The sequence below is a fragment of the Ambystoma mexicanum genome, chromosome 2q, assembly GCF_040938575.1.
Source record: "Ambystoma mexicanum isolate Mex_15411 chromosome 2q, UKY_AmexF1_1, whole genome shotgun sequence".
Taxonomy (NCBI): domain Eukaryota; kingdom Metazoa; phylum Chordata; class Amphibia; order Caudata; family Ambystomatidae; genus Ambystoma; species Ambystoma mexicanum.
The window spans coordinates 323,198,031-323,210,581 of NC_090924.1; the positions used below are offsets into that span (position 1 = coordinate 323,198,031).

The 12,551-nt window shown below is 44.3% G+C and overlaps 1 protein-coding gene across 14 annotated transcripts in view; it reads right to left on the reverse strand.

The window, feature by feature from the left end:
• The window catches only part of LOC138569380 (uncharacterized), a 248,235-nt gene that overhangs the window by 18,476 nt on the left and 217,208 nt on the right, over positions 1-12,551 (reverse strand). For 4 of the 14 annotated variants that reach the window (XR_011303228.1, XR_011303224.1, XR_011303226.1 and 1 more), the window contains one exon: positions 10,209-10,290. The exons of the other annotated variants lie outside the window; for them this stretch is intronic. The gene's annotated coding sequence lies outside the window, so the exon portion shown is untranslated. The remainder of the gene's footprint in view (positions 1-10,208; positions 10,291-12,551) is intronic. 14 annotated transcript variants of the gene reach the window in all.

Genomic DNA, 12,551 nt, shown 5'->3' on the forward strand with positions numbered 1-12,551 from the left:
TCGGTACTGTCAAATTCAGGGAAAACCTTTGTATTGGTTCTTGGAGTTTACATGTGCACATTTTAAAGTGTTGATTTCATGGAAGGGGAGTGCCTTTTGTCCAGTGCAATTTGGGTGGTTGTGAAAAGGCAACTTAATGAAATCTGCATATTTCAATTTGAACCGCAAATTTCTGATGTCACATCAGATTACAAAAGAGTTTACCTTTTTGACATGTGCTCGGAGCCTGGTGTAAATGGGCGGGGTTTTGTGTGACTGTGGGCAGGGCATAAATCTCAAGAATTTTGATTTTCAAATGTAGGCAGGTATGAGTGCTGTGTGTTTAGCGCCTGCTCTCTAACACCCACCACCTGCCGTAATAACGCAGATGCTGCTCATAGAAGAGGCCTATGAGCAGCAGGCTGCGTTATTATGGCATTTGCTGGGTGTAAGTGGCTGAGAATACTATTTCTCCCGCCCAAAAGGGCAGGAGAAATATTATTCTCAGCCACTTACACCCAACAGATTAAAATATTAAAAGGGCCTGGCTCCCCAACCCAAACCTCCTTACCTCTTCAAGTTGAAGCTGGAGTCGAGTGTGAGAGGGGGGCGGAGATCCTCTTCTCACGTCGGGATGACGCCGCACCCGGGCTGGGCTCACATTGATAGAATCTTTTGAGCCCAGCCCCGGTGCTTCTGCCTGCCTCGCTGCAGTGCACGCTGTGCACAGAGGCCGGCAGTAAAGGTCCAATCAATTTTTTTTGCTGGAAATTCATATCGCAGTAACTGTGACATGAACATTAAAATACACAGCAAACTGGCATAGTTATATCGCAAATAGCGATACCGCTTATTTTATGCCTTGAAATATCATTTAATTCATGATATTTATTGTACTTACACATATCATTAATAAGAAGTTTTAAAATAAAAAACAAGGTGAAAATAGCAGTCGATGGGACAGATGATAAATACCGACCAAATAAACCTCAATTTGGTAAAGGAGTAAAACTGCAAACAAGCCTTGAAAAACCACAAAGGAATATGCAAAGCATGTGCCTACAGAACGCAGTCATCTAACCTTAATTGGCCCTTCTTTTTCACTCTCAACCTTATATCATGAATGATGTGCGATGCTAGTAGCACGTAAGAATACAAGGTTATAATGAGTGACTTCAGATGCTTTATTTAAGCCACTGTAGCAAAGTATCACCTATTTTTTTATATTAAAGAAACTCAGGAACTTGTGTGAGCCTAACCTCTAATACTGCCCCTACCCCCGACGACACCATAGACATTTAATAGACCAAAGCAGATGTCTTTGGCCTATTGATGCCACACATCAAATAGAGATCAGTACCTCGTTTTCTGACACCAAGCACCAAAAGCCTCTTCTTTTTCTTTTATTTTCAACATAAAGATAAAACAAACTCCCAACGTACACAACAGTCTTAATTATTTCAATATACATATTTTAGGAGCCTTGCCACCATGGCACCATTTTATGTGCTCTTGTATTGCGATCAGTATGTTAGTTCCCACCACCTCCATCCAACCCAAACAACTCAACCGGCCTTCATTAGTCTCCGATGCTTATACTCTTATTATTTAAATATTACATTTTGTATGTAATCAAGCCAATATGCCGTCATGCTGTTTCGTGGCTCACAGTGCCCATGCTCCTGGGTGCAAATCGAGTCGGTGTCAGCTCTTTCCAAGACCCTTTATCATCACATAGGACGTTTGTATATTGGGTGGCTGCCTTTCGCCACACCGTCGTTTCTGCTAGTGTCCATTTTTGTAGGTCTTTCCACCACATCTCTACCGCAGGGCCTTCGGGGATTTCCAAGCCATTGCTATCCTATGCTTGGCCAATACAAAGGCCAGGTCCTTCATTCTACTCATTTATCGTCTATCTTTGGGATGCGAGAAAATACCCAACTGACAGGCCACAGGGGATTGGACATTCAAAATTATATCACCCTTGAACATTCTACTTGCAATTTCCCTCCAGTATAGTTGTATCTGAGCAATCCCAGAACATAAGCACCATCCCCACATTCTCCTCATTACATCTGGGGCAATGCTGTTTATTTGTGCCCTTAAAACTCGCAATCTTTTGAGGTGTTAAGGAAGGGTTACTCTGGTTGGTGGTATCTAAAGAACGCTGACATCAGAAGTGGCAAGGAAAGCTCCTTTTTTTGATTGCAACCTGTATGCGTGGAGACTGGGCAGAACGAAAAGCTGTGTGTTAGCACTGTTGAATTAATGCTGTCCATGAGACCGAGCTTCTAAGAACTAGCATTTTACGGGGAACGGTCGATCCGCACGTGCTGTGATCTATAAAGTAGCGTGTGCGGTTTACTTTTTTCTATCTTGCTGGTAACAGTTTTCACAGTAGGCCGATACATACCAGACGCCTCGTGGCAGTAAGAAAGCATTGCTGTACTCCTGAGGGCGATTTGTGTGAAAGACACCATTTGAATTCAGCTTAGCTGGAAGTCATTGGACCTGAGACCACAACTCCCAGAAGCACCGGTGCTCTACTAATCGAAACGTCAGGCGCTCCAACGCGGGCGATTTGAGAGCCAAGCCTGTCTTGCGCTGGTCCTCGCCATACCGGTGCACGAAACGCTGCCATGCCAGTAAAGGCCACCACCCAAGTACAACTAGGTAAGCATGGGCTTTTTACCGATCGAAAAACATCTGCTAGATATACACAGCCACCAACATATGAACGCAGTTAATCTAGTGGTTAACACGGTCAATGAAAGAAATAGTCATCCCCCACTAGAGAATCGGCTAAACACAACCTTGCCAAATCCAAAAGGCTCCCTCACCCAAAAGGACAAAATCTTAGTCAAGCAACTGAGACAACGGACCTAAAGATCTGCCTACTACACACAGTCTTAAAAACGCCTAATGTATCCATGGTATGATTGTGGAGGAAAATCTAGATCTACTTTGCATCACTGAGACTTGGTTAAAACAGCCAATAGGCCCCACCTGTGACACTGCAGTACCAGATGGCTACTCAATGTATTATTCCAATAGAGAAACAGGCCAAGGTGGGGGCTGGGGAGGTCGGGGTGGGGGGGTGAGGGCAGCAATGATTGCAAGAGACTCCATTTCTATGTTCCCGACCAATATCGCTTGCAGTGGCAGCGAAATGCTGCATCAAACACCTCCCAACTCACAACAGCAGTTTAAACTTAATTGTAGTCTACAGACCCCCTACTACAATGCCCGAATTTAACAAGGAACTCACACATCAACTTAATTTACTCAAAAAGGGCCAAACACAGCAACCTTGCTACTAGGAGATCTCAACCACTGGTACGGGGACCCCAAAGACAATGAAGCCATTAGGTTAGAAAAACTAATGAACAACATTGATTACAAGGTAATGAACCAGGAGTCAACAATGGTGAATGGTCATCAACTGGACTGGGTGGTAACGCATAGCCTTGCAACACATGCTTATAAGACTGTACCAAGCATATGGTCGGATAACTATAGTGTTACCTTACTAATGACCCCTCCACTCCCTAAACCTAAGGTCCCAAATTACCCCAAAAAAACGACCTGCCGGAACTTTAAAAACATTGACAGGCACATACTAAAGCAATGCATAAAAGACATCAAAAACGAATAGGAGGGCGAAGACTCTTGCGATACCCTCATGAGAAACATGCTACACCACATCAAGAAGATTTTAGACCTAATGTTACTCACCACTCCGAAGTAGGCCCAAGATGTGGATGAGTGACCTTGGAGATGATGGTTGTACAAGAATCGATATTCAGCCTTCCATCCCAGCTCCCCTGAGTACAAGACTCAAGCTTCCTCAAAGAGGGGCTCTTTTCTACAATGTACCTCTCTGCTGTTTCGATTGGACAGACAGAGGTGTCAATTGAATAAAAGAGCGGGGAGAACACACACCGCCAATACCAATGCTGCAAAGGAATACAACGATATTATACAGTGTTGAAAATAGACCAAGCAATCAGAACAGCAGTATAATACCTAGGTAAGTATTAAAGTGGAGCTTCCCCCGGGTGAATCTACAAAAATATGAATAAGCACAATGAGTGGAAATAATTCTAAAGAGACTTCCTAAAGTATTGAAACAATGACAACTAACCTGAAATATGGGTATTTTGAGGATGGAAAATAGTCCATGAAACAGAAGACAACGATAGGAGAAAACAACAAACAGGAATGTTAGTATAGGGAAATAAACCCGAGCGGCACGAGGGTCGCACTAGTGCCGGGTTGGTGCAGTATCAGCAAAGCTTTTATATGCACTTGAAGACAAGTTCACAAGACAGTCACTCAATGTCCCGGAATCCAACAAAAGGCAAAAATCCAACCAAGGCCGTGGAGAAATGACTAAATAGCAGGGGTGGCATTGCCAACTACAAATATGTACCTGAGCACACACGCATCCAGATAAGGCATAGAAGAGTTCCGAATGGTTGATAGCAAGTCACCTGCGAGGAAGGCAAAGACGTTCCGCGTCTAGTAGCAGCTAGCTGGGACGAGGTACCGCAAGAGACAGCAGGAAGAATAATCCAATAACGTTCCGGGTCAAAAGCCAGGCGAGCATGACAGGAATAAAGGAGGAGGCAAGCCAATCCAGAAGCCAGGCAAGGGTCAGAACCAGGTAAGCAGTTTAGGAATTTGTGCAGAGGAAACACGAAGGAGTAAACGGACGTAACCGCTGTAGCTTGTAACGCTAATTAGCAGCAACAAGCCCCTTGAGAGACGCGGGTTTTAAAGCCGTATGGGGGCGTGTCTTGCCGTACGTCTTCCACGTACAGGACGTGTCTTGACACGGGCTCCGTCGTAGTTTGTACAGGCGCCATGGCAACCTGTATCTGCTCCACAGAGGAGCTTGTAAAGGAGTCGTATTCTGCAAGGAAGCCCGAAGTGTAACACCTAAAGGCTCCATTGCAAACCAAAACAGTCAGATCTAATACCAGACAACAAACATGGTTTTCTGCAGAACTCACAGAATTTAAAAAGGAAAAAAACAAAAAAGGTAAAATGAGTGGCATAAAAATCCATCCACACCCAACAAAGAATTTTGGAGGGACAGCGAGAAAATATACAAACATAAGATTATCGAGACCAAAGAAACAACAAAAACAAAAAAAATTAACAAATCTCAACTGCAGCAAATACCACTAGTTTAACATCGTAAAATCAACAGATCAACCAAGAGCAATCACACCACCATTTAATCCATCGCAAGAGGAATGCGATAAAACTCAGACAGCTTTCTTCCAAAAAATTGCTAATGCTAGGAACAAATTGTAAAAGCTGAATCCAACAAAGGAGAGTTAAACAACTTACCGCCCGAGATTAGTACTACGGGTATAGAACTTTTCAAGTTTACAGAAATCACCAACAAAGAAATGGTGAGAGTGCTTGCGTCAATGAAACCTACCTCATGAGCGGAAAATATACTACCACCCAAAATAATACTGGACCACAGAGATATCTTTGCACCTATCCTGACGAAAGTCATCAATGCATCATTCCGGGACCAACTAGTACCTAGTTTAATAAAAAAAAAAGGTAACCAACACCTCTGGTAAAAAATTTCAAAACTTGGATCAAAGAGATCCTAACAACCTTAGGCCCATCTAACTTTATACTAAAAATCATGAATAAGATAGCTATCATGCAATTACAAGCCCACATTGAAGCCTCCGAATCCCTCCACCACCAAGAATCAGAATTTCGCCCAGCCCACAGCACCGAGACGGCCATGCTGGACCTTCAAACTAAAATGCTCCGCATAATGGATAGAGGTAGGGCTGGCTTGACCTAAGTGCGGTGTTCGATCTTTTAGATCAGGACCTTAAATTTGCCTTACAGAAAACAGTCAACTGCTCTAAAGAGGCAATTGATCGGATTTCATCATTCATTAGTAACAGATAATCAAGAGTACATTGGGGGGGACAAAATGTCCTTTGAAAAAGATATCCTATGCGGCGTCCCACAAGGAGCCAGTATGTCACCTCTGTTATTCAATCTCTACCTGAGATACCCCCCGTCTTGTCCGCGACCACTTTAACATCTTCACCAATTATGCTGAAGATACTCAGCTGGTGATAGAACTGAGTGGTGACTACAAAAAGATAGCAAATCACTATCCACAATCTACAACACAGTTGAATCATGGATGGACGCAAACTGGATGCATCTGAATAGCAAGAAAATAGAGTTTATCCAGGTATTGAGTGAAGTCAAAACACTAGGTATGATGTTAGAAGCTTCGTTGGGAACTGAAGCCCAAGCACAATACGTAAAATAAAACTATTCCCATTACTTTAGATTGCTAAAAGCCATCAAACCTTACTTGTCTGATAATAATTGTGCCATCATCGCATGGGCAACTATACTTTCACGCCTGGATTACGGCAATGCACTCATCTTAGAGGCCAACAAGCAAAGCCTGGCCTGTTATCAACACATCCAAAATAATGCAGCGAGAATCGCTAAACAAAAGTCTAGATTTGATCACATCAGCGAGGCCAGAAGAGAGCTTCACTGGTTGAAAATTGAGGATAGGGTGCAGTTTAAGGCCCTGACGCTGGCGCACAGATGTATCTACGGGAAAGCTCCAGCCTACCTAAAATCCATCTTCATGTCCCAAACCGTGCCTTAAGGTCTGCAGACCTGGGCACGATTGCGGTATCACCCCACAAACGCACCTTTGGTTTGGGAAAAGCCTTTCCTACGGTGGCGGCAGGAAAGTGAAACAATCTCCCAGTAGACCTGCGCCTAGAAGCAAACTAGCTACGCTTTAGGAAAAGACTAAAAACACACCTTTTCAAATAAAACTTCACACCCTTGCTTATCCGAGTAACTGATAGCTTGTTTATGGTCGTCCCGTAATTTGTATCGGTCAACGTGTTTCTGTCCGATGTTCGCGAGCTACTGGCGCGATACAAATAAACAAAAATAAATAAGCTTTATGTGTTATGTACAGTTGTAGTTTAGTATTCTAGAATTATTTTTATGATACCCAATTACTTTCTGCAACTCTGCATTCGTGAAAGCCTTTCCCAAGTCTGTCTCTCAACTCAGTCTTACTTTCAATGCGCTCGAGAAATAATTAGAAAGAAATAGGTCATAAAGTCTGGACACGGTATGCCGCCCCTTCTGAAATATCGAATATGGCTTTAACAGCATTGTGCATGGTTATCTGTTCACAAATCGCTGGCCATCGTTGATTTAGAGTGTGTATTATAGTTCTATGTAATAAGCACTGACCCTCATGGATACCTGTGCGTTCCTTCAGGTCCATGAAGTCCATCAATGTTTCATTTTGCAACAAGTCCCCAATCGTGACCACCACCGAGGATCGTAATTGCCGTCCATCCGCCAGGGGCATCTGTGGGGAAACAGGGTCCTTGAACCCCTACCATTTTACAGGCTCTCTGCCACTGCTGAATGCCTACTTTTACCACGTATGGTTGTTGTCCTAAATGGGGGGGGGTTTGTACCCACAGAATCTCTTTCAGATCACACCGTTTGAATGCAGTTTGCAGCAGGTGTGTGTAAAGTGTTGGTTCATCCGCCAGCCTCCCACTAAAAACTGCAGAAAGTAATATTCAAATTGTTTTACTCTGATCCCACCCTCTTCATGTGCCCTTTGGAGAGTACTTAACGCCAACCTACAGTGTCTATTTGGGCATAAATAGTGTCTGCACTCTGTCTAGCAGGCCAAAGAAGCGCCTGGAGATAATATATGTAATGTTCACAAAATAATATAACAGTCGGGGTAACACTACAATTTTTAGTAACGCAGCTCTACCCATTAACGATAGGGGCAATCGCCGACAGAAATTAATTTACTTCTTGCCCCCCCACTCCCCACCCTCCAACGCTAACAGTGTGTTGTGTTTATGCTCCACCGAGGGATCATGATATATACTCATCCCCAAGCACCGGAAAGTGTCTGCTCAACTTCAGCGCTAGGGTAGTTAACAGGTCTCTGTGTACTCTAGTCAGTCCGGGTAGTGGGAACAGACAAGACTTCTCGTTGCCGATTGTGATGTCTGACAGTCCGGCAAAACCATTGAGAAGATCCAATATGTATTGCAGATTCTCGTCTGGCTGCTGTATATAAAAGTAGCATGTCATCTGCATACATGGATATTAAATGCTGTACCCCATCCATGCATATCCTCGCGTCCAGATATTAGTTTCTGAGGAACACTGCAATCAGTTCCATAGCAAGGATGAATAGCATTGGGGATAATGGGCACCCTTGTCTTGTGCCCTTTTCCAGATCCCATTTTTCTGAGGCCTGTTGTCCCGTTCTGACTCTGGCCATCGGCTTACTGTATAACCATTCCCATCTGCTGGAGTCGAACGCTTTCTCTGCGTCTAGGTATGTTACTGCACAAATAAAGTCATACGTCTTGGTGCTGTCTATTACGCGATGTAAGCGCCTTAGGTTCCATGATGTATTTCTGCCTGGCACATAGCCAGTTTGGTCTGGGTATATTAAGTTCGATATCACAGTTTTCAGCCTGTTTGAGAACAATGACGCGAGTATTTTACCGTCTTGATTTAACAAGGACCTGTATGAGCCACAGTTCATTGCAGGTGTGGGCAGAGGGATTATCACTTCTTGTAATCTTAAGAGGGCCAGTCTTGTACGCTTCCCTAAGCATGTCCAACATTACTGGTGCAAGGACTTCTGAAAATTCCTTGTAGAAATCATTTGGCAGGCCGTCCATGCCGGGATTTTTCCCAGTGGGTAATGTCTGGATTGTGCCAAGTATTTCATCCAGGGTTAAGGGGGCATCAAGCAACGCCGAATCCTCTACATCTAGACACGGGAGGTCAATCAGGTCTAAGGCTTCTTGGAGGCAGGAGTGCTGCATCTTGGCCATCTCCCTTGTATAAAGTGCTGTATTATCCGTAAAACGTGGTATTCGCTCCTGCTTGTGTATGACAGGGGAGACCTGGGCTATTGTTGATGGCGCAAATCATTCTCTGCTTACTGTCACTCTTACACAACCACGCTAGGAGCCTACCAGGTTTGTCACCCTCAGCATGCTGCCTCTCTATGTATTTAGTGTCATTGAATCTGCCCAGTCTTTCCCATGTGCTAGACATCCCTATCTCAGTTCAAACACTTTCTAGCAGCTCATGTCCTGATCGAGTTGGCTCTTTCTGAATCTTCCAAATATTGTTTGGCCGTAGCCAAGTCCCTAGTTATTTGTGCTTGGATACTGCCTGATTTGCAATTGCTTCCCCCTAATAACCTCCATGAAAGCCTCCCATAGTGTTCTGGCGGAATCAACACGGTCAATGTTTTGTATAAACCTGTGAAGAAATGTTGAAGGCTGCCATTTAGCTGTGGGGAAGGCTGCAAAGTCGCTGCGATTTAGCTGTGCAGCTATTTCATTTTCAATTGTGTGCTATAGCTGTAGCATAGCTGTGCAAGAGCGGTCCCGGAGCTGTAGTGAGGCTGTCAAACACACCGAAAAATGTTAGTTTGAAGCCTATATTACTGCTAAAGGACTGCCATTCACACTGTTATCATATCCTTCATATGTAAATTAGCCACATCTTAGTGACAACCTTGACGCATCCATTATCACAGCTATCCCTACAGCTTTAGGACAGTTCCTCAGCAACTTCTGCCACAGCTTGATGGCAGTTTGCCACGCATCCCATACAACAGTTAACCCTACATCTTTCGGACAGCTTAATCTGCACCCTCAGCCACACTTTGCTGGGAGCATCTACAATATCTTATTGATCTTTAAATACCACGTAGTGGAATAAGTGAACACAGTTTTTTCAAAGTGCTGCAGGGTGAACAAGCAACTCATATTGCAGAAATATGCTGCCACAAATCTGCAGTTTTAATGAAAAGATGTTTAACATGTTCCCTTTACTAGGTAGAAGCATTTTAGCAAAGCATATCCTCAGAATCCTATTGTCATGACTGTGCCCAAACATTCCCAAATCTCCCAGGCTACTCCACTGCCCACAGTACACACACTAGGCCATCCTAATGAGCACATTGAAGGGCAGGCTACATTCCAAGATGGCCGCAACCCAAGACATCAGGAGCAAAGTACATACACGGGCCATGTTGGATTAAAGCAGGGTATTTAAAGCCCACCTGCATGCACACGTGCTCAGCGTTCTTGGCTGTCGGGGGAAGAGGAAGCGCTCCCACCGCTCCTCACCTTATTTACACGCTCCTGAGCCCCCCATTCCAGACGTCCTGGCATCTGCTTCCTTGGCACTGGTCTCGGCTCTGGCCACAGTCTTAAAAAAGGGAATAGTTATAAAAAGCCTGAAGCCACAGGAAAACATAAAAGCCTTTCAAGTACAATACAGCTGGGAAAACAGGTTTTATCCTGAGAGCACCCGAAACTGGGAACCTGCAGAAAAACAAGCAGTTAATATGGCGGCACCACCTCTTAGGAGCCAAACTCCCGATACCAGCATTCACAATCACCAGAACCTACAATATTTGAAGATTGCAAGGCCACAATTGGCTCAACAATTACGCTGGGCTCCGTTCTTTGCAGATTTCGATTTCATTGTTACCCATCTGCCAAAACATGGAATGGAAACAGTGAGGAACAAGCCTACGCACCACACACGCCAACAGCTATTGTCCCTGCAAACAAGATCCTGGGAATTACAGATACCAGGTCAGACGAACGTACCCAATTATAAGACGCTGTTCGAGACGTTTTCATGTCGAAAGACCTACGAGACTGGATACAACCAGGACATTAGGTTCGAGACAACCTGTCCTACGATCACAGTCGGATGTAGTTATAGTTGGAAGGATGTACCTTCCAACTCAGTCACTACGAGACCACATCCTGCAGAGCTAGTATGATACCTTTTTAGAAGGACAACCAGGAATCAAGAAACCACAAGATACAACAGTATTATTGGTGGCAAACATTACCAAGAGACGTGACTCAAAACGTCCAGACCTGCAACATATGCACCCAAATCCCAAAGACAAAAGCCTCAAGGCCTCTTACAATCCATTCCCGTGCAACCAGCATCCTGGCACACAGTGCATTGGATTTCATCACTGACTTACCATGCAGTCATGGGTGCAACACAATCTTAGTGTATCTAATGTCAAAGATGGAACATTTTGTCAACATGAAGGCAGGGCACGAAATTATGATTGGATAAGCAGTAGCATAGGCAGCTCCTGGGTATCTAGCAGTAACCAGGAGCTACCACTAGGGAATAAGGAGCTACTACATAGCATTCTGCAAATCTAACTTCCACATAAAGTGCAAACTTATATTTGTATATATTGTTTAGGACCCCTTATGCTTTAAATGCTAAATAGATGTGTTCTTTTATAGATGGTCCCAAATGCACAGGGTTAAATTCACATAGTTGTGTTCGTTCGGCATTAGCTGGTCTGAGGAGCCAAAAGTAGCTCATGGTAACTGCTGGTTTTAAGCTAACCAGGCTCTTCTAGACGACAAGCAGAAGCTAAAAAGCTCCCATCACCCCTCAACTCTACTGCACTTGCAAACACATTTATGCAACACTGTCCAACCACACGGGTTCTCCTCCGTACTGATCTCAGATCGGGGAGCCAGTTTGCGTCCCGCTTCTGGAAACATTACTGTGCCCTAGACCAGACTGAGGTCTGTCTGTCTACTAGACACCACCCACAGACGGATGGACAAATAGAAAGAACGGTTAGAATCTGGAACAATAACTGCGCTGCATGCTGGCTCAAACTGACCTAAACTGAGTAGACCTGCTCTGGGTAGCAGTATATGCTTACACCACCACCACTCACACCTCCATGGGGTTTACACCATTCCGTTTCCTACATGACATGCACCCACATACCTCAGTGTACGATTCCCATAATACCCTTGAAATGCCAGCAGCCACGTCTTTACATTAAACCATTCAACCAATATAACAAGCTAAACAAACTCGACATGTGCAGATAGGAAAAGGACATCTGCTTTGAAATACCAGTTAGGGGACCAGTTGTTGTTAGCAACGAAACACATACAGATGAAGGGCCCTTGGAAATTCCACCCCTGATATATCAGTCCTTACTCTATCACCATACTAGTAGGACCAGCTGCAGTCTGTCTCACCTTACCGCCTACCCTTCGCATTCTCCCAGTCCTTCATCTATTACACAAACCAGTTCAACCCAACACACGCAAATCAACCTGTAGACCTCCCCAGATTACTGGTTAATCGAGATCCTGAATATGAAGTATGAAACATACTAGACTAAGAAGGGGAAGGGTGTACTCTACTACTTGGTAGATTGGAAAGGCTATGGTGTACTAGATAGATCCTGGGAACTGGCGTCAAACATCCATACTTCATGACTGGTAACCAGTTTCCTCCAAGACAAGCCGAACAAACCCAAACCAAGAATATGCATGGGGGTGGCATAGGAGGGTGTGCGGTCATGGCTGTTCCATCCTAATGCTCCATTCCAAGATGGCCTCCGCCCAATACATCAGGAGCAAAGGACATACATGGGGCTTCAGGTTGGACTGCAGCAT